The sequence below is a fragment of the Indicator indicator genome, chromosome 11 (genome assembly GCF_027791375.1).
Source record: "Indicator indicator isolate 239-I01 chromosome 11, UM_Iind_1.1, whole genome shotgun sequence".
Lineage (NCBI taxonomy): Eukaryota > Metazoa > Chordata > Aves > Piciformes > Indicatoridae > Indicator > Indicator indicator.
In genome coordinates, this window is record NC_072020.1 from 1289176 (window position 1) to 1311024 (window position 21849).

Sequence of the window (21849 nt, forward strand, 5' to 3'; positions counted from 1 at the left end):
AAGCAGTGGAAGAAACATACTATTGTAACAGGTCCTAATGCACCTTGTATTTTGGGAATTGACTTTCTGAGAGAAGGGCGTTTTAAAGACCCTAAGGGTTACAAATGGGCTTTTGGAATAGCAACTGTAGAAATTGATGGAGGAAAATTGAAGTTGTCCATTAGACCTGAGCTTTCAGATGAATCTGCAGTTGTGGGACAACATGAGATAGAGGATGTAAAGCTGCCGGTTGCTTCTCAAACTGTGCATCACAGACAATACAGAACCAACCGTGACTCTTTGGTGCCCATTCAAAACTTGATTCGTCAGTTGGAGAGTCAGAAGGTCATCAGCAAAACTCATTCACCTTTCAACAGTCCAATCTGGCCTATGCGAAAGCAGAATGGAGAGTGGCGTCTGACAGTTGATTTCCGTGCCTTGAATGAAGTAACTCCACCCATGAGTGCAGCTGTACCAGACATGATGGAACTCCAATATGAGCTGGAATCCAAGCAGGCCAAATGGTATGCTACCATAGACATTGCTAATGCTTTCTTCTCTATTCCCATAGCAGAGGAATGCAGGCCTCAGTTTGCTTTCACCTGGAGAGGCATTCAGTACACATTCAATCGTTTGCCCCAGGGGTGGATTCACAGTTCAACCATCTGCCATGCAGTGATCCATGATGCTTTGGAGAAAGGTGGAGCTCCAGAACACATTCAGTTCATTGATGACATCATCGTCTGGGGTGAGACTGCTGAAGAAGTCTTCGAGAAAGGTAACAAAATCCTTGACATTCTCTTGCAAGCTGGTTTCGCTATCAAGCGAGACAAGGTGAAAGGACCTGCCAGAGAAATCCAGTTTCTGGGAGTGCGGTGGCAAGATGGTCGCCGTCACATCCCAATGGATGTGATAAACAGAGTCTCCACCATGGCAAATCCCATCAACAAGAAAGAAACTCTGCGCTTCCTAGGCATAGTGGGATTTTGGAGACTGCACATTCCTGGATACAGTCAGATTGTGAAACCTCTCTATGATGTGACTCGAAAGAGAAACAGTTTCCAGTGGGGTCCTGAGCAACAAGCAGCCTTTGACCAGATCAAGCGAGAGGTAGTCCAAGCGATGGGTCTGGGACCTGTCCGAACTGGTCCAGACATTAAGAACATTCTGTACACAGCCGCGAGTGACAATGGTCCAACCTGGTGCTTATGGCAAAGAGCTCCAGGGGAGACACGAGGACGTCCTCTTGGTTTCTGGGGTCGTGGCTACAGAGGCTCAGAGGCAAACTACACTCCAACAGAGAAAGAGATTTTAGCTGCTTATGAAGGAGTGAAAGCTGCTTCTGAAGTGATTGGAACTGAGTCACAACTTCTTCTAGCTCCTAGATTGCCAGTTCTGAATTGGATGTTCAAAGGCAAAGGTTCTTCACCACATCATGCAACAGATGCTACCTGGTCTAAGTGGATGGCTCTAATAACACAGAGAGCTCGAATGGGAAATCTCGAAAGGCCTGGTTTGGTGGAGGTGATCACAAACTGGCCAGAAGGCACAAGCTATGCTAAACCTCCAGAGGAGAGAGTAACTCGTGCAGAGGAAGCTCCTCCTTACAGTGATCTGTCTGATGATGAAAAGAGATATGCTTTGTTCACAGACGGTTCCTGTCGTCTGGTTGGAAACAAGCGGAGATGGAAATCTGCAGTGTGGAGCCCAACGCGCAGAGTTGCAGAAGCGAGAGATGGAGAAGGAGAATCCAGTCAATTTGCAGAGGTAAAAGCTGTCCAGCTAGCTCTTAACATAGCTGAACGTGAAAGATGGCCAAAGCTTTATCTCTACACTGACTCGTGGATGGTAGCCAATGCCTTGTGGGGTTGGCTGAAAGACTGGAAAAAGAATGGCTGGCAGAGGAAAGGAAAGCCAATCTGGGCTGCAGATCTGTGGCAAGACATTGCTGCTCGCATTGAGAGAATCCCAGTGAAAGTGAGACACATCGATGCTCACATTCCTAAGAGCAAAGCTACTGAAGAACAACAACACAACCATCAGGCAGATCTAGCTGCAAGAGTTTCCCAGGTGGACACAAACTCTGATCCTGATCCTGATCTTGACTGGAAACACCGAGGTGAGCTGTTCTGAGCTCGGTGGGCCCATGACTCGTCAGGACATCAAGGCAGAGATGCAACCTACCGATGGGCTCGTGACAGATCCATTGACATTTCCATGGATGCTATCACACAAGTCATCCATGACTGTGACATTTGTGCTGCTATTAAGCAGGCAAAGCGGATCAAGCCCTTGTGGTACGGTGACCGATGGTCCAAGTACAAGTATGGTGAAGCCTGGCAGATTGACTACATCACTCTACCTCGTTCTCCATCTGGTAAGCAGTATGTGCTGACTATGGTAGAGGCAAGCACTGGATGGCTGGAAACTTATCCAGTTCCTCATGCAACTGCACGTAACACCATTCTTGGCCTGGAGAGACAAATCCTGTGGAGACACGGAACTCCAGAGAGGATTGAGTCGGACAATGGAACTCATTTCAAGAACAATCTTGTAAAAAACTGGGCCAAAGAGCACGGCATCGAGTGGATATTCCACATTCCCTACTATGCACCAGCTGCAGGGAAGATCGAACGCTACAACGGTTTGCTGAAAACCACTCTCAAAGCCATGGGGGGTGGATCTTTGAAAAACTGGGAGAAACATTTAGCACAAGCAACCTGGTTGGTGAATAGTAGAGGTTCAGTGAATCGAGCTGGACCTGCCCAATCAGATTTGTTGCGAAAGGAAGAAGGTGATAGAGTTCCTGTTATCAGAGAAAAGAATCTGTTAGGCAAAACTGTTTGGGTATTTTCTCCTTCAGGAGAGGCCAAACCTGTCCGAGGGGTGGTTTCTGCTGAAGGTCCTGGTCACACCTATTGGGTGATGCAAGAAAATGGTGAAATTCAGTGTATTCCACAAAGAAATCTAACTTTGGCTGAGAGAGGTTAAATTCAGAGTGTTGCGCAGATACAGCATCGCGCCCAAGAGGAGAGTTCATGAGATCTACGATGCACGAACCCTGAGAGCCCTGAGTCACCTGAGAGTCCCTGTTCCTTTTTTCGCTCCATCTGCGAGGAAACAAGCTGTTTGCTGTTTTTCCTGTGATTTGACTCTTTTGAATCATCTACATCTGAGATAGCCGGAATGGACTATGGTCTTTATTCACCTAGTGTTGTAGGTCTTCTCAGAGCCTTCTCTTCTCCAGACTGAACAACCCCAACTCTCTCAGTCTGCCTTTATAGGAAGAGGTACTCCTGCCCTCTGATCACCCTTGTGGCCCTTCTCTGGAAGCATTTCAGCACCTAGGAGCTGCTTCTAATGCTCAATTTGTTTCTATACAAAAATGAATCATAAAAATTCTTATACAGGCTCATCTTAGAGGCAGCCAACACCTCTGAAAGGTAAGTGCAAGAACAATAGCTGGCTCAATTAGGGGAATTGCTCTGTGTTATTCTTCTGAAAAATCTGACAATTACATCACCTTGCTATTTTTAGGCAGATAATGAAGTGGAACACTGGGTTAGTGAAAGCAGGCTGAGCAAGCTGAGGGCTGTGCAATATTCACCCAGCAGATGCACGGTAGGCTACGTCTGAGGGGAACAATCCACCTGCTCCTTCACTGTGCCTTAAGGTTTTCTGCCTAAGATGAAAATCTGGCTGTTGGTAAAACAGAAAATGTGGCTGGAAACGATTTCTCTCTTAATCCACTCTTTGCTGCTTAAATTCCTTGAGTTTAGAGGCAAAAGAGTATCAAGGTGTAGGAAGGGAGGAATCTGACACAGGCACAGGTATTCCCAGTGCTCTTCTGCAAATGGTCTGCATGGTTATCCTGCATTGCCATTCCCCAAAAGCTTACCAAAGATGCCCTGAATTTTGCAGCTTCACTGAGCATGCTGAGGTAGGCTGCACCAGGGTTGCTCTGTTCCACAGTCTTGCAAGTTGTGAAGTCATTGGTAGTAGTGTTTAGAGCAAGTAAAAAGTGAAGTAGCACCTGTGGCCATAATACTTTTTATGATTGTCCAGCTCTCAGTGCCAGGTATTGGAGACAACAGGCAGGTGCTTCCAGATCCAAATGGCAGCTGCTTTTAAATGGTTGCAGGTTTTGCTAGTGGCCCCAAAAGGGAGCAAACTCACCCTGCCAGATCAAACCCCATGGTTAATGCTGGCAGTGGCATGCTGAATTAGGGAACGTGGTGTTTAGTGTAAGTGATCTGCAGGTGAGGAAATTTCCAGAGCTGTTCACATCCTCATCAGCTGCTTGTAAACATGGTGGTCTGGATGTAGCCTCTGTTTTGGGAAGCCCCTAAGTTTCTAATTGCTAGAGACTCAGAGATCAAATAAGGGAGAAAAGCACTCTACACCTGTCCTGTTTCTTTTCCTCCTCCCTGAATATCCTTCCTCTTGGCTGTGGTCAGGGACTTCCTTGCCTAAATCAGTCTGTTACAGCTTATAAATTATGAGGGGAAAAAAAAATCCAAGTGGGAATTCTCTTGGTCTCTGAGATTACACTGAAGCACTGGCTTTAATGAGACAGTTCACATGCTGGACGTGAAGCATATGCTGAGGACCTCTCTGAACTCTACTGCATGTGGCACAGCAAGTGGCTGCCAGGTTAGGGAAGGATTTGTGTGAACAGGAGAAGAGAGCTTTCTGTGCAGTTCCCCCACTTCTCAAGGCCTAATAAGGATGAAACAAACTCTAGAGAGAACAGAAAATCTTTTCTATGAAATATCTTTTCTCCTGGAATGAACAGATTATGGGTTGATTAATTCATGCCGATTGTCAGCTTAATGAAGAATATAAAGATGGGGGGGGTGGGGAAGAAGCTCTTTCTGATTTTCAGAGTCTGATTAGAGCAGTTATCTGGAAAGCATAAACTGTGATAGTACTGCTCTATTTCCAAGAATAGATTAATAACTAAATTGGTCATTCTGTTATAGCCTTTTTAAACAGCTACGTTTTTCTCCCAGTTATTACACTGTGTATTCTATGAGTGGCATGTGTTCAGACTTCTCTCCAGCTGAAAATGGCATTTATTAGCCACTTGTTACAAGGTGCATCAGAGGCAGGTGTGCAGCCTCTCAACAGGGGGAGTAGAAGGGGGATCTAGATGGAGCCAGGGTTGTTCATCCTGCCCCACAGGAGGCCAGAGATCCTCATCCCTATGAAGGTCTGATGCTTCCCATAGCAAGAACCACCATGCATGTTTTTCCATTAATGCTTGTGGGCTTCTAGCATTCTCCTGCCTCAGGCAGCTGATAAATTTGTCCCTGAGAGATGGCCATAGAATAGATGTAGGATGATGGCATTCACTTACCCCCACCCACCCCATTTTTTTTTTTCCCCTGGAGACAATATTTGCTTCTAAATCTGCATTAGAGCTCCATTTGTCTGAGTCCAGCTGAAAGTTATTGATGATTTCTGCTTTCAACCTTGTTGTAACTGTGTTTTAATGATACTGACAAAGAGAAGCAAACCAAAATGACACTTTTCAATTCTATTGCTGGCTGCAGATCCAGTTCTAGCCTGTCTCTACATTGGCTATAATTAAAAGTGTATTTATCTCATAGTTATCCTTGGTGTGCTAAGTCATATATATGCCACTCATGCTCGAAGTTTAGTTTTGCCTAAACGTGTTTGGATTAAACAGGTAACTTTTAAGGCTATTTCTGATTATTTTAGCTGACAGCCAGGAATAATCTTGTCTTTGCCTACTTGTTTGCTCCCGCTTTTAAAATTTGTTAGAAATTCTGTATCTTTCCATCTATGACCTGATTTAGCTGCCAGTGAAGCTGGCAGGAGTTATTCCACTGCCTTCATCCAAAACCAGATCGAGCCTCTAGAGAGCAAATGATAAACTGCATTCATAACCTGGAAGTTACCACAGGCATTGATCAATACAGACATTAATTTCTGCCTAGACAGGGTTCACACTTTTGGCATCTTTTGCTCAGTAAAACCAGGATGCACTCTGTGGTAGAGCAAAAGGTGTGTATCTAAAGTGACATCAGATTTAACTGCCCCTCTGGGGCTTTATTTGGGGCAAGTGGTGTGACCTGGGACCAGGACATGGTTCAAAGGTCGTGGTGGTGTTAGGTCTGTGCTTGGGCTGGATGATCTTGGATGTCTTTTCTAACCAGAACAATTCTGATTCTTTGACCTTTTTGAGGGAATTTCTGGGAAAGGTATGTTCCTTCAGAGGTGCCTGGCTGTGCACAGCAGCACTTGCCAATAGAATTTCTTTTCCTTATACTTTGAGGCCATCATAGGTCACTGAACTGCCCCAGGTGCTTTTATAAATTATTGTTACTGCTATCAGTAGCAAAACCTGAAAGTTTGGACTTGGGGATGCTATGTTTTGTCACCAAAGTCATTAGTCCTTCAGTAAAACATGAGGAAAAGGTTTTTCCCTGTGGGGGTGACAGAAGACTGGCACAGGCTGCCCAGGGGGGTTGTGGAGTCTCCCTCTCTGGAGATATTCAAAACCCACCTGGATATGTTCCTGTGTGACCTGTTTTGGGTGCTCCTGCTCTGGCAGGGGTGGGTTGGACTGGATGAGCTTTCGAGGTCCCTTCCAGCTCTTAACATTCTGTGATTCTGTGAAAGCTTTGTGCTCAGAGAGGTTTACAAATGCGTATAATTTCAGAATTCTTTGCCAAAACAGAATAGTCTTCAATTTAAAACCATCTTTCAGGAGTTTTTGAAGTGTTCCTTAACATATTGAGGCTGGATACTAAATATTTTTTCAACTTTATTGAGTAAAAATATTGAATATAGAAAGTGAAATTCTTTTTTTAGACTAAAAACATGGCAATTATCTTTCTTTTTTCCCTGAGAACATTCTCCCCATTACCTGCCTTGACAAACAGCCAGCCTTGTTAATAAATAATTCAGCAGCAGGAGACTCTGAGGCTGTCTGTATAAAATTATGGCATACGTTAGCTGATGCCCTCACTGAGCAGGAGGTTCTGAGAAATTTAGCCTTGACAAAATGGCATTGCTAAATCCCTGGATGTCCCTTAAATACTATCCTCTAAGTTTTTTGGTTTTCCACAGTTAGAAACTGACTGCTCCACTGGAAAAAAAACCCAAGGACTAAATTAAATTTTGCCCCCCTTCCCCCCAATTTTTGTTCTTTTGGAACCTGTTCAGGCTATCTAAATATCATATTTTACAGAACTCTTTATCTGGATCTAGATTGAGATGGTTTTAGATTATTTGTGTGGGGTTTTTTTTGTCTTCTTAAAAGACATATTTTAAGTGCCTTGCATGTTAAAAGGGGAAGTAATAAACAGTCTGATCACTGGAAGAGAAATGGCACTCTGTGCCCAAGCTGTCTGTGTTAAATTGTGTGTGGGTAAGGCATACTCAATGCAAATTCTGGATGGTCATACTAATTTCAAATGAAATCTTTATCTCCAGGATCTTTCTTTCATTTGTGAAGATCTCATTTAAGGAACAAAAAGGCTGAGAATAATTAGTACTGTACTTTCACACACATGACCCCTGGGCTAGCTATTAAAAGAACCCATTTGGCAGCAGCAGTGCACTGGCTTCAGGTAGCCTGAGTGAAAGCCAAGTGTGGGAGCTTCCCTGCCCTGCAGAGCCTCCTATCCCCACTCCCTGTGCTCCTGAACTTCCATCTTTGATTTCTCACCGTTTCTGAATCCGCTTTGGACTTGGCAAAATTACTGCAGAGTAATGTCAAGGTCATGAAAGCTGTATGCACAAAGATCCTGCTGTTCAGAGAAGACCATGCTTTTAATAAGATTCTTAGCTTTAAAATATCAAGTTTCAGTGAAGTTGTTCTGAGGGGGTTTTGCTGCAAGTAGGCACTTGAGCTTTGTGGAAATGTGAAGTCAAAGTAGAAAGTGGTGTATGTAACTTCTGGTCTCAGTGTGCAGGCAGATTTTAGTGCCACTGAATCACAGAACATTAGGGGTTGGAAGGGACCTCGAAAGCTCATCCAGTCCAACCCCCCTGCCAGAGCAGGATCACCTACAGCAGGTCACACAGGAACTCATTCAGGCAGGTTTGGAATGCCTCCAGAGAAGGAGACCCCACAACCTCTCTGGGCAGCCTGCTCCAGGGCTCTGGCACCCTCACAGTGAATGAGATTTGACTTATGTTCCCATGGAACCTCCTGTGCTCCAGCTTGCACGCATTGCCCCTTGTTCTGTCATTGGATGTCACTGGGAAGCCAGCTCCATCCTCCTGGCACTCACTTTTCACATCTTTATAAACATGAATGGGGTCACCTCCCAGTCTCTTCCCCAAACCAAAGAGACCCAACTCCCACTTATGATCCCACTTATTTCACTTGGAATTTATTTTTTTTAGAGTCTGATTTTCAGTGACATACATTAATTCTCAGTGGCAACTGCAAAAACATCTGAAGGTCTTCATCACGTAGACTTAGAACAGTAAGCCTAAGAACTCATGAGGTGCTCCTATTGAATTTACAAATCAGTCTCTCTTTTGCAATTGGCAATTAGAAGATTCTAGAGCAGAGAGTCACTCAGGGAGAGCCAGTGGTAAAAGAATCCTCATCCTTTCCCAAAGTCCTTTCCTGTACAGAGGGTTGTTGCTCAATCGTGTGTGGATGGTTCTTGTCACCCTCTAGTCTTGCAATTCTCTTCTGGTTGTCAAGTAGTAAAAAAAACAACTCTGGGAACTGAGCCAGTCCTCATAGCTAGCACCCACTGCAGCCTTCAGGAAGAAGACAAGGTAATTTCAAGAGTAACAGCAAAAGCTGGTAATTCCCTTTTCTGAAAAATCTCTGCCATACCCTGGATGCTTAGCAGAAAGAATGAGCAGCATAGAAACTGAGTTACCTCTTTGCAAACATGAGCAGTTGAGCTGACCTCTGCAGAGAAGTTCTGCAGCCTGTAAGGCCCCAGAGGACCAGCTGGCCCTGCATTGTTGAAAATCATCCCTGGCTGTGATCTACAGCTAGAAAATGTCCCCTGGGCCACAGGCCAGCAGAAGTGGGACAGGGGTGCACATGCAGCTCTTGAAGAGGAAGGCTTGAGTCTCACACAGTGATAGGAGGTGAAGATAGCTTTATCCCCTTCAGATTAATTTTGAAATGTGTTAAGAGCAGAAAGTGTGAGGTTTGGATGAAGTCTTTTTCATTTTACTTGCTTGCTTAGTGGGTCATGCTGGTTGATAACAGAAGGAAGCTTGGTAGAGAGACTTTTGCAGATGGTAGACTGTTAATTGTCTGGGTTTGTGAGGGAAGCAAAACTAGTCTCTTGGACTCCTCTGGGAACCAAGATAGTACCACGGTATATCAGAGGTTGGAAGGGACCTCAAGAGATCATCAGGTCCAACCCCCCTGCCAGAGCAGGAAAATAGTGACAAAATTGTTTTTTAAAAGCTGAAGCTTAATGGACAATATGAAAGGGTTGATTTGGACAGTGATTCACAAGACAGTTGTGACCCCACATACAAGGCAAAATAGGGACATACAAGAAGGACTGCCTCACAAATAATTAATTAGCAATTCAGATCTAAAGGTAGTCTGTATATGAAGCTTATAGTAAGGTTTGTAAAGGTTTGTGCTCAGAGCTGCTTAAAACAGATATGCAGCTCCCTAGAGTTAAGGGGGGGGGGGGGGGAAGGAAAAAGAAAAAATGGGGTCGAAAACCACATGAAACTTCCATTACAGCAATGCCTAATAAGTGACTTAGCTTCTACTATTCAGAAAATAAATATACACTACAGTTCTTCCAGACAGTAATTGTCATGTTATTGCCATTGCTCTAACAAACACAAGTAGGCAAAACAATACTCCATAATGAAATTAGCTTTGACAAATGTATTGTGTAATCTATGGTACTGCAAAAGCTCTTTGGGACGAATGTAAATCTTCTCATTTGTCTTTAGGAATGGAGGCTGACATATATTCCCTAAGCCTTTTCTCAATAAGGATAATTAAAAAGACCTTGTCATTCTAGCATTCTCTCTCTTCAAGATCCAGACCCCCTGTGCACCTCCACTTAATGAAAATGAACAGAAGAAAGAAAATACAGGATTTTGTTACATCTTTCATCTATTACCTTTCATAAAGTGATGTAAATGTCCTCTTTGACTGTCTTTTTGAGGACTGCTTTTGCTAAATGCAGGAAGGATGTTCAAGAATTACTGGTCTTATACCTGCAGCAAATTCCCTGAGAGACTAGGTCCAGTTGTAGTTCCTCCTGGGATGTAGAAGGACAGAATCACAGAAACATTCAGGTTGGAACAGACCCTCAGGATCACCAAGTCCAACCCAGAACCCTACCCTACAAGGCTCACCCCTAAACCAGAGCCCCAAGCACCACATCCAAACCACCTTTAAACACATCCAGGCTTGGTGACTCCACCACTTCCCTGGGCAGCTCATTCCAATGCCTGACCACACTTGCCCTGAAAAAAATGTTTCCTACTGTCCAGTCTAAACCTACCCAGTCACAGCTGGAGGCTATTCCCTCTTGTTCTATCAGTGATTACCTGTGAGAAGAGACCAGCAGCAGCCTCTCTACAAAGTCTTTCAGGTAGCTGTAGAGAGCAGTGAGGTCTCCCCTCAGCCTCCCCTTCTCTACACTAACCAGCCCCAGCTCCTTCAGTCACTCTTCTCTAGCCTTCTCTAGGCTCTTCACCAGCTGCACTGAAGATCTTGCAGCCACCATCAAGTGCTTTGGTTTGTGCTGCCACAAATCCTACCTAAAACTTTAGGGTAAATCCTGAGGATCCCCTCTCGTGTGCATTTAACTTGTCCTTATCTTCCTATTTTATATGCTCTCTTTCTTCTTTGTTGTTCTATGTGCTGTCTGATTTGAGCCATTTACTGCTCCCATTTTATTTTTTTTTTTTTTTTTAAATCATGAGCCCACTGTGAGCAATCATAATGGAAATCTGTTAGTGAGTGTTAATTCTGGTTCTCTCCACACAGACCACAGGTATGGTTCATGTGTGTATGCAAAATGATTGGCAATAGCACTACCACTATAACTATCACACAATCTGTTGTTTTTTATACTGTATAAAAACCAACCAACCAAAAAAAAAAAAAAAAAGTAAAAAATGGCTGACTTGCTTACAAGAACATTTGCTAGTAGCTTGTGTGGTCTGTTGTAATTTTTTTAAGGAAATTAAGATGTTGAATTTTATCTTTTCTTTTTTTTTTTTTTTTTGAAGTAGTAAAAAATCTGGAGTGTGCCAAGAAGTTTAAATACTAAGAGGAGGGTTGGGAAGTTTGGGTAGTCTGTGCTTGTGGATTTTAATGTCTAGCAGCAAACAGCTATGAAGCAGAGTTCTAACCCATCTTTTGTGCTCGACTTCATGTGTACCTGACACTGCCAAAACATGTATAGCAGTGCAGATGTGTTGAACAGAGCTCAAGAGTTGTGACAAATGTGTTTCTTGTTCTTGGAGATTTAAGAACTTTTTAGGAGCAGAATGAAATTAAAAGATTCCCTGCTCCCCCCATCTCCCAACACTTAAATGAATACAAACAAGAAATTACACCTAAAAGACATTCATTGCTTTTTCACAGAATAAAAAGAAGTGAAATGTATGGTCTCCATGCTTCTGTCCTTACATTACATCCTTTTCACTACAGTCATATTGTCAATGTGATTCCACAGCCCAGCTGCTCCCTTTTTGAGTAAAGGAGAACATCCCTAAAAATACCCTGGGTGTTCCAGTTGGAGTGTTTTTAGAACTTGTCCCAAACATGTATTCCAAGGAAGATGTGTTTAGATCACAGGAGGGAGAGGTGAAAACATATATGTTTGGGAAATTTCATCTTGCAAAGCTAAGAACAGCCTCTGCTAAATCCCATTTTTCACAGCTATAAAATCTTCACTCTCCTATTTGGTAATTTGCATTGCACAGAAAGAGCTGAGATTTGGTAGGATTATTTCTGAAAGGGGTAGGTGATTTTTGAGCTGTGTGGCTTTAAACTCAGTCGTTCCTTTTCTGCTGTGTCATTTGAGCAACTCAGAAGGTACTTGACATCCTTTGTCTCTAGTCTTGCAAACCTGTCGGGCCCTGAGTGCTGCCAGAGACAAATAGTGATGTAAATGCCACCCTTGTTTTAACAGAGACTCAGCTCCTCCCTTGAGCTGCTGTTGCAGATGAACTTGCTTGTGTGTTTGTTTTTTCTCTAGCCTGGGCGCTGGGAGGAATATGGGAGCACTAATTAGGTCAAATACCTCATACCGTGTGAAACTGGTTTCTTGACTGTGTCCTAGGCACTGTTCCTGAACCTTACTAGCTTCAGTGGGAACTACACAGAGAAACTGAGGCTATAATGGCTGCAAAGATCAGAGGATATTTGTTACATACAAAAATCATCTGAAAGTATTTCAGTGGTTATTATTATTACTATTGTGGTGGTGGTGGTGGTGATTTTTCAGTCATTAAATAGACCTTTGATCTCTTTAGAGTTAAATTGTTCTGGCTTCCCCCTGCACACAGGTCCACCAATTCTTCCTAGACCATTAACGATGCAGATCAAAAAGTTAGGAGTAAAAGACTATGCCATTCACCAAGTGAACATTTAAATCACAAAAAGCACTTCAGTGGCTGCCCTGTTTGTGTTAGGAATCGGAGCACACTGGCAGTGGCTGGGGAACCAACTTCTCAGTCTTTCTCTTGTGGTTATAGACTGCCTCGTGAATTTTTCAGATATGCAATGGCAGTGCTGAAAGCTCTTATATTTTGGTTATTAAGACGGTTGGCACATGCTTTGGAAACCACTAGATACTAAGCCAGGTGCTTGTTGCTGCTTCAATCTTTCCTCCAGCTGAAAACCCCTCTGATTTTCATGTATCATGAAGGATGAAGCTCTATTTCTTTCTTAATCTGCTGAGGTGCTCATCATAGTTTTAGTGGTTTGTGTTTGATTACCCAGTTCACTTCCTGATGATAGTGATGGTTTGAAATGCTTTTGGATTTGTCTGAGACAAGCTTGTGATAGTCACTGGTGTGTTTGTGGCCTGCTGGACACCACTTATTTTTAATGCCATCACTGCTCCTGAGAGATTTGTTAAGGTAGTGTCAGTAGCAGTTATGTGTAGTCATTGAAGCAAGAACCTGGTAGCTTCTGTAGAACTTAAGTAGGTCATGTAAAACACATCATCATCTTCAAAAGGCTCAGGAATCTGCTTTCAGATTTCACACTTGACATGGCTGGATGCAAACCAAGCTTCTTGGTGGTGCTTAGTGCATTGCTCCAGCTAGGAAACCTGTGATGTGTGTGCCTGTGCAATGTGTTCCTTCAGCCTATGAGCCCTTAAGCAGAAGGCAGAGGAATCCTCTGCTTTTCTTGTTCGTTGCTTTGTGGCACCCAAACTACAGACTGCCCCAATTTTTTGTGCTGTTCTCTACACTCCTGCTTTGGCCAGGAGTGTTACCTAATCTCTGTGCACAGCATGGGAGAGATGCAACCTGTGTTTCCAAAGGATAAACTGAAAGCTTTTTCTACAGCTACTGTGTTGTGGTGCAATATATTCACGAAGGAGTAACTAAAAGGTGCTGGAAAGCAACATTAGGCAGTGTAAAAATCTCCTTTGCATTTGCTAAACAGAAGGGCAGGAAAGCAAGTTGAGCCAACTATTTGCTCTGGGAAGGGTCTTCACGGTATCTGTGTGGTTGCAGCATATGTAGTGCACTATTACAGATGCAAATTGAGTGTCTAGGCAATTGTTTCTTTCCATCCTTCTTGCTGTTAATTAGTTGGCGATCTTTTACATGAGTCCCATGCTAAACAATTACTTTGCTACTTCCCTTGTTGTGGTGGTGTTTTTTTTTCCCTGTTGTCTTGGCTATTTCAGTTCCAAGTGACTACAACCATTTAGAAACTACAGTAATGGATTTCTAGCAACTAAAACGATGACAATAATACAATTGTAGAACTGGGAATGTTCTGGGATGGGAGAAGGGAAAGTTCTTATTCTGGCCCTGTTTTGACTTATTTCAGACAAACATTGTGTACTTTATTAGTATTTTGCAGTGATATATCTGTAGATATTATGCCTCACCAACTAAGTGATCCTGATACTGAAAGTGAGGTAAATCAATCCAGGTTAATCTTTGCAAGAATACCTTTAGTGTGTCACAAAAGCCTCTGCAGAGTGAAGAGAGTCTTTAATTTTCTGATATATTTTAAAGCTCTAATTCTTGTCTTGATTTTTAGAAGAGAATTCAAGCCTATGTTTTTTTGCCTTATAAGGTGTGGGGAGAGCAGGACCATAGGGCTGTTGCAGGTCTGCAAAGAGTGGTAGTGAAACCTTGGTTACTTGTGCCTGGGGAGCAAGCCCCTTGAAACACTGAATGAAAGGGATCTTCAGAGGTAAAGGTGGTGGATCCCAAGACTACTGTTCTAGTGCTGAGGAAGTGTAGCCCACATTGTTGGCCTCCCCAAGGTAATGCAGAAATGAGGATGAGTTCCTTAGCCAAAGCTGTGATAGTTTGTATTTTTGTCTTGGGCTCATGCCTGGCTATGTTGGCCAAAGGATGGTGTTCCTCATGCAAATGAGGCTCTGTGGCTGTGGGGATAGCTGCTGCTAGGATGTGGAACATCCCAAAAGCTGGGATAAAAGCACACATGATACTACACAGTGGCTGAAGTGTTTACAGAGAGACTTAGGAGGACTTCTTAGGCCTCTGGTTCAAGTGTCTGACTCGACCCATTTGCATCTACAGTGGGCTGAGATGTGGGTGCACGCCCTTTCTCTTGCAAGATGTTGCTTTTGTGGCTTGGACAGCTTGATGCATCAGCTAGGAGGGAATTACAGCAGGCTCAACACAGCCCTGGCATATGCAGAAAGCACCTGAGCAATGTGCATGCCCCTTCCTGTAAGGAAGCAGGCTCCAGAAATCTGGCACCTCAAATGTTTTTCCTGTCTCTGAAAGCAGACGGCTCTGGCATGGGGAAGAGGTGCTGTCAGAACTCCCTGCAGGAACAGAGATGTGAAGCAACATTTTCCAAGTGATTTTGGAGTTCACATGATACAATTACCTTCTGAAGTCCCTTCTGAAACTGTTCCCTCATAGTTCTGGTAATGGGACTCCTGCCTGCATCTTTGTTTTGGAAACACTGCCCATTTGTGCCAATATATGAGGCTGTGTCACAGCACTGTGCTTGCTTCATCTCTTGTCTCCAGGGACCATGATCCATGTGTGGCCAGAGGCAGTAGCTGAAACTTCAGTTTTGACCTTTATGTATTTGTTTGCAAAACCAGCCTGAAGTTTACTGTGGCCTTTGGATGTGCTTCAGTACTTAACCCTAAGTCTGCTGATGTAAAGCTTTCCTATATAGGACACAGAAACAGTCCCAGGAGAGGATTTGGTGTGGATTGCTTTAGAAGGGTCAGGTGGAGTCTGATGGTCTGGTTTTGTGCTGTATTTTTGCTATATGTACAAGTTCTCTTTCTCGGCTGCCTTCTCTGTGGCTTTCTCAATTTAGACGAGGCAGAAAGCTGCTGGTTCAAAATGACTGATTTTTTTCTACTGCATGATCTTTATTACATCTCCTTCCTTCTAGTGGGTATTTTTGACTTCTCTCATGTTATCAGTAAGTGTTTACTTTTTATTTCTCTCAGTTAGGATCCAGCAGGAGAAGCAATCAAGTTGTGTGAGTGCCTCTTCCCATGTTATTCTGCTTCCTGTGTTAAACCATCAGTGTTGCAAGTGTTTTGAAAGTTGAAATCCTTTCCAGCATGGCTGTGTACAACCTTAGGAAATTAACGCAAAATAAAAAGCACAGCTTCACAGTGAACAACCTCAAATTGTGTGATGTTTGGTAGCCATTCTGAGCCAAATCCTCTAGCAGAGGTCATCTTTGCTCAAGACCTCCATTAGGCTGTGTGGGTTTGTGCAGTTGCAGCCTCTGCACGGCACTACAGCCATTTCCAAATGCTTTGGTGAGACTGCCCAAGAGCTGCTGTTCTATTTTCTGTCAGAAGTATTAGTAATAGAAATACTAATGTAGAATTATTGCTGAAGCAACTGTCATGTGATAGAGCATTAAAAAGTATATGGACAACCTGCTCTTGAGCAGTTTTTTGAGACTTTCTATGTAGGTTCTGCAACCCAATTGTTTAAAAAAAAAATAAATCTTTTTTCTGGTTGTATTTTGCTTTGGAGAGTTGATGTCATCCCAGAACCCAACACCCAGGTCACTGCTTCTTAAAATCATAGAATCATTTTGGTTGCAAAAGACCTTTAAGATCACCCAGTCCAACCATTATCTAACTCTTAGTACCACATCTCTGCATTTTTTTAAACACCTCCAGGAAGAGTGGTTCAACCACCTCCCTGGGTAGCCTATTCCAGTGTTTGAGAACCCTTTCAGTGAAGAAGTTCCTTCTGCTGTCCAGTCTGAACCTCTCCTGGCACAACTTGAGACCATTTTTTCTCATCCTATCACTTGCTATTAGGGAGAAGAACCCAACCCCCACCTCACTGCAACCTCCTTTCAGGTAGCTGTAGAAAGTGAGGAGGTCTCCCCTCAGCCTCTTTTTCTCCAGAATAAACAACCCCAGTTCCCTCAGCTGCTCCCCATTCGATTTGTTCTCCAGATCCTTCACCACCTTTGCTGCCTCAGTATTCTTGTAGTGAGGGTCCCCAAAATGAAAGCAGTATTCAAGATGTGACCTCAGTCTGACTGCAGGTGAACAAATCAAATCCCTGGTCCTGCTGGCTGCACTATTCCTGATAGAGGCCAGGATGCATTTGCCTCCCTTCTCTAATGAGCTCGGAAAGGTGTTGCCTTTTCCCTTCAAAGGGAGACTGCTACAGTCTCCATGGTACTGCTGCTTGCTTCTGGTTGTGAAATTCATCCTCAGGAAATAGTCAGCAGACCCCAGGCCCCAAAGCCATAAAAAGCTTGATGGTTTCCTCTCTCCTCACAAAGCTCTGAGGTGCCAGGCACTGGACTGCAGCTGCTGATAACGTCTGTCCTGTGTTCCGGGTGGGATGAGATCTTCAGCAGGTAGCTCTCCATGCTTCACAGAGTAACCACACTCATGTCCCTAAGGAGCCCCACACAGGGCTGGCAGCTGCTCAGCTGCATGCTGGACAAGCTGGGGCCTGCTAGGTGTGTGGTGACTAGTGAGAGTGGGTAAGGCAGGAGTCCCTCACCTTAAATCCTGCTCCCTGTTGTTAGTGATAGTGAAGAGGTTGGCTTGCGCATTTGGGGTTCTCTCCTCACTCTGGGGCCAGTGTTTCTGTGATACTGAAACGGAGTCTCTTGCTCATCTTGGCCTGTGTGTTTGTCTTGCACGACAGCCTTAACAGCTTCCTCAGTACTTCTGTTCAGCTGAGGACTCCAATAAGATATATGTGGCCCTTTCCCCAGTCTATATATAACCTCTCTAGCCTTTATAACATGTTCCTCTGCAACATCTAAGGAGTCAGCATTCCTTTGGCATTAAACAAAATCCTCTCTAGTCCCTAGAGCTGCTTCTAAGATTGATAATGCTGCTAAAGCATTTGCTTCCCTGACCACCCTATACTTAGAGAGGACTCTGCTCCTCAGTAGAGGCTCTAGCAATCATAATTCACATACTCTTTGAGGCCAGACATTTGTTGGTTCCTTTTAATGCAAGAGAAGGTGTGTTGACTGTATTTGAGTGCTCCAGAGAGTGTGTGCATGCAGTCACAGAAATTCCCTTGGTTTGGGTTTTTCTGAGTGTAACTGACAATGCAATCCCTTCGTTCTGAATGGTGGGGGTTTGCCACACTCTTGTGGCTGAGTGCTTTCCTCTATGTGGGGGGGGGGGGAGGGGGTGGTGGGGGGTGGTGTTTAACTGCTCTAAGCATCTTCCATCTCGAATTCCAGTTGAATCCAGGTCTCCAACATTCTTGGATAATCACTTGGAGCCAAGCTGCCTGGGAGAGTTTGGGTTGATCGGGTGCCTGACTGTCCATACCCCGTGGTGTAAACCTCTGCAGAGCACAGTGTCAAATTACAAACAGTTTTCATCCTGGAGACTCTTGGTTGCCCCTGTCCATGACCCCTTTTCTGCAGATGACATCTTTCAAATTACTATTTCTGTCATAAAAAGAGAGGAGCAGAGATTCTCTGTGCCTCTGTGGAAATGAGGTCAGAAATCTATCTGTATTCCTCAGTTCAGGCAAAGACAGACCAAGAAGTATCAACAGAAAGATCAGAAGAGATCTTGGGAGAATAAGAGCCTCTGATTTCTTCCTTAGTGGCTTTTCTTGTTTGTTTGGATTGGGTTTTTTCCCCGTTTTGCTGTATTATTCTATTTGGTGTCCTTAACTAAGGACATTCTTAGTTAAGTGCCTGTGTTTTAAGTGTTACTTTGGTTTTCCTCCTTGTGGCCTCTCTGTTATGGAGGCATAATAGCTTGCTGTGGCTTTGTTGAAGGCTTGAAGTTGTGAACATGCATTTCAGTGCCTACCCTTGACATATTCAACTTCCATGTACGTCAGCCAAGTTAACTCATATCCAGGAAAAAGATCAAACTGAGAAATGTATGTTATTTATTTACTACAGCAGTAAGAAAAGGGCCTTGACTTCAGTAAGTAGTGCAAAAATATGGTTATCCCTAAGGACATAAATTGCATTGATCAGCAGTAATTGCAGAACAAGATAGAATAGAATAGAATCATAGAATAGAATCAAGAAAGTTGGAAGAGACCTCAAAGATCATAGAGTCCAACCTGTCACCCTAAACCTCATGACTATCTAAACCATGGCACCAAGTGCCACGTCCAATCCCCTCTTGAACACCTCCAGGGATGGTGACTCCACCACCTCCCTGGGCAGCACATTCCAATGGCCAACCACTCTCTCTGTGAAGAACTTTCTCCTCACCTCCAGCCTAAACCTCCCCTGGCGCAGCTTGAGACTGTGTGCTGGTTGCCTGGGAGAAGAGACCAACCCCCTCCTGGCTACAACCTCCCGTCAGGTAGTTGTAGACAGCAATGAGGTCACCCCTGAGCCTCCTCTTCTCCAGGCTAAACAGTCCCAGCTCCCTCAGCCTCTCCTCATAGGGCTTGTGCTCAAGGCCTCTCACCAGCCTCGTTGCCCTTCTCTGGACATGCTCCAGCAATTCAACATCTTTCCTAAACTGAGGGGCCCAGAACTGGACACAGTACTCAAGGTGTGGCCTAACCAGTCCTGTGTACAGGGGTACAATGACCTCCCTGCTCCTGCTGGCCAAACTATTGCCTGATGCAGGCCAGGATGCCATTGGCTCTCTTGGCCACCTGGGCACACTGCTGGCTCATGTTCAGGCTGCTGTCAACCAGTACCCCCAGGTCCCTTTCCACCTGGCTGCTCTCCAGCCACTCTGACCCCAGCCTGTAGCTCTGCATGGGGTTGTTGTGGCCACAGTGCAGCACCCGGCACTTGGACTTGTTGAATGCCATCCTGTTGGACTCTGCCCATCTGTCCAGCCTGGCAAGGTCCCTCTGCAGAGCCCTTCTACCTTCTAACAGATCAACTCCTGCTCCCAGCTTGGTGTCATCTGCAAATTTACTGATGATGGACTCAATCCCCTCATCCAGATCATCAATAAAGATATTGAACAGGATGGGGCCCAGCACTGATCCCTGGGGGACACCACTAGTGACAGGCTGCCAGCTGGATGTGGCACCATTCACCACCACTCTCTGGGCTCGGCCCTCCAGCCAGTTCCTAACCCAGTGCAGAGTGCTGCTGTCCAAGCCAAAGGCTGACAGCTTGGCCAAGAGTTTGCTGTGGTGGACAGTGTCAAAGGCCTTGCTGAAGTCCAGGTAGACTACATCCACAGCCTTTCCCACGTCCACCAGGCGGGTCACCTGATCATAGAAGGAGATCAGGTTGGTGAGGCAGGACCTGCCCTTCCTAAATCCATGTTGGCTGGGCCTGATTCCTTGGCTATCCTTCAGGTATGCAGTGATTGCCCCCAAGACAATCTGCTCCATGATTTTCCCTGGCACTGAGGTCAGGCTGACAGGCCTGTAGTTCCCAGGTTCTTCTGTCTGTCCCTTCTTGTGGATGGGTGTCACATTGGCCAGTTTCCAGTCTTCTGGGACCTCTCCAGTGAGCCAGGACTAGTGGAAAATGATGGACAGAGGCTTGGCCAGCTCATCTGCCAGCTCTTTCAGCACCCTAGGATGAATCCCATCAGGTCCCATGGACTTGTGAATATCCAAGTGACTCAAGTCTCGAACTAATTCCACATGGATTTCAGGAGTACAACACTGCGCCTTGACCCCATCAACCAGCTCAGGAGGCCAGTTATCCTGAAGTCCTCCTGCCTTACTGTTGAAAATGGAGGCAAAGAAGGTATTTAGAATCTCAGCCTTCTCCTCATCCTTAGTTACAATGTTACCCTCCACGTCCAGTAAAGAGTGGAGGTTCCTCTTGCCCCTCTTTTTAGCATTAATATATTTATAAAAATGCTTTTTGTTGTCTTTCACAGAAGCGGCCAGTTTAATTTCTAACTGTGCTTTTGCCTCTCTAATTTTTCTTCTACATGATCTAACAACATCCTTAAACATATCACTAGTTGCCTCCCCCCCTTTCCAAAGGCGATAAACCCTCTTTTTTTCCCTTAAATCCTTCAGGAGCTCCTTGCTCATCCAGGCCGGTCGTCTTCCCCGCCGGCTCGTCTTACGGCATGTGGGAACTGCCAGTTCCTGTGCCTTTAAGAGCTCCTGTTTGAAGTAGGTCCAACCATCCTGGACCCCTTTGTTCTTAAGGGCTGTTACCCAGGGAACTTTCTGAATAAGTTGCCTGAACAACCTGAAGTTTGCCCTCTGGAAGTCCAAAGTGAGGGTTCTGTTACTGCTCCTCCCTATTTCCCTGCATATTGAAAACTCCACTATCTCATGGTCGCTGCACCCTAGACAGCCTCCAACTATCACATCTCCCACCAGCCCTTCTCTATTTGAGAACAGCAGATCAAGCAGAGCCTTGCCCCTGGTAGGTTCACCTAAGAGCTGCATCAGGAAGCTGTCATCCATGCACTCTTAGGAACCTTCTGGACTGTCTCCTCTCTGCTGAATTAAGTTCCCAGCAGATGTCTGGTAGGTTAAAGTCCCCCACAAGGACAAGGTCTGATGATCTTGAGACAGCTTCCATCTGCTTATAGAATATCTCATCGGCCTCCTCATCCTGGTTGGGTGGTCTATAACAGACTCCAACCAGGATGTCAGTTTTGTGTGGCCTCCCTCTGATTTTAACCCATAAGCATTCAATCCTTTCATCTGCAACCTCGAGTTCTGAGGCAATATACAGGGCCACCCCTCCTCCTCTTCTCCCTTGCCTGTCTCTCCTAAAGAGCTTAAAACCCCCCAGTGCAGTACTCCAATTGTGAGAATCGTCCCACCACGTTTCTGTAATGGCAACTAAATCATAGTCTTCCTGGTGAACCAAGAGATGGTTTGGGAGGATCTTGAAAGTGTTCACTTTACAGATCTATAATAGAGTAAAATGTATTAAAAGACAATGATATAGTTTTGAGATTTTCCCAGTCTGGTTTTTGGCTGATTGAAGACAGAAGATAGTGTGCAGAGTATTTTTTTGTATATATAGTTTTCTTACTATTACGTAACTCCCTACCTACCACAAAACCAAGGTTTAGTGTCAGGAAGAAAACTTATCTTAGAACAAGTTAATGATGATTTTTAGGATTTTTTTTTTCCATGCTTTGCAAAGGAAGGCAAGAAACAGAGGAACCTCATTCCCTTTCTGGGGTCAGTGAAGAGGTTGACCAACATATTCCCTGTTGTGGCAAGTCCTTGAGATGATGACTTTGGCTTTCTGCATGTTGGCATTTTCTTAATCAACTTTTAAAAACTTTGGCTTTCCAGAACTAA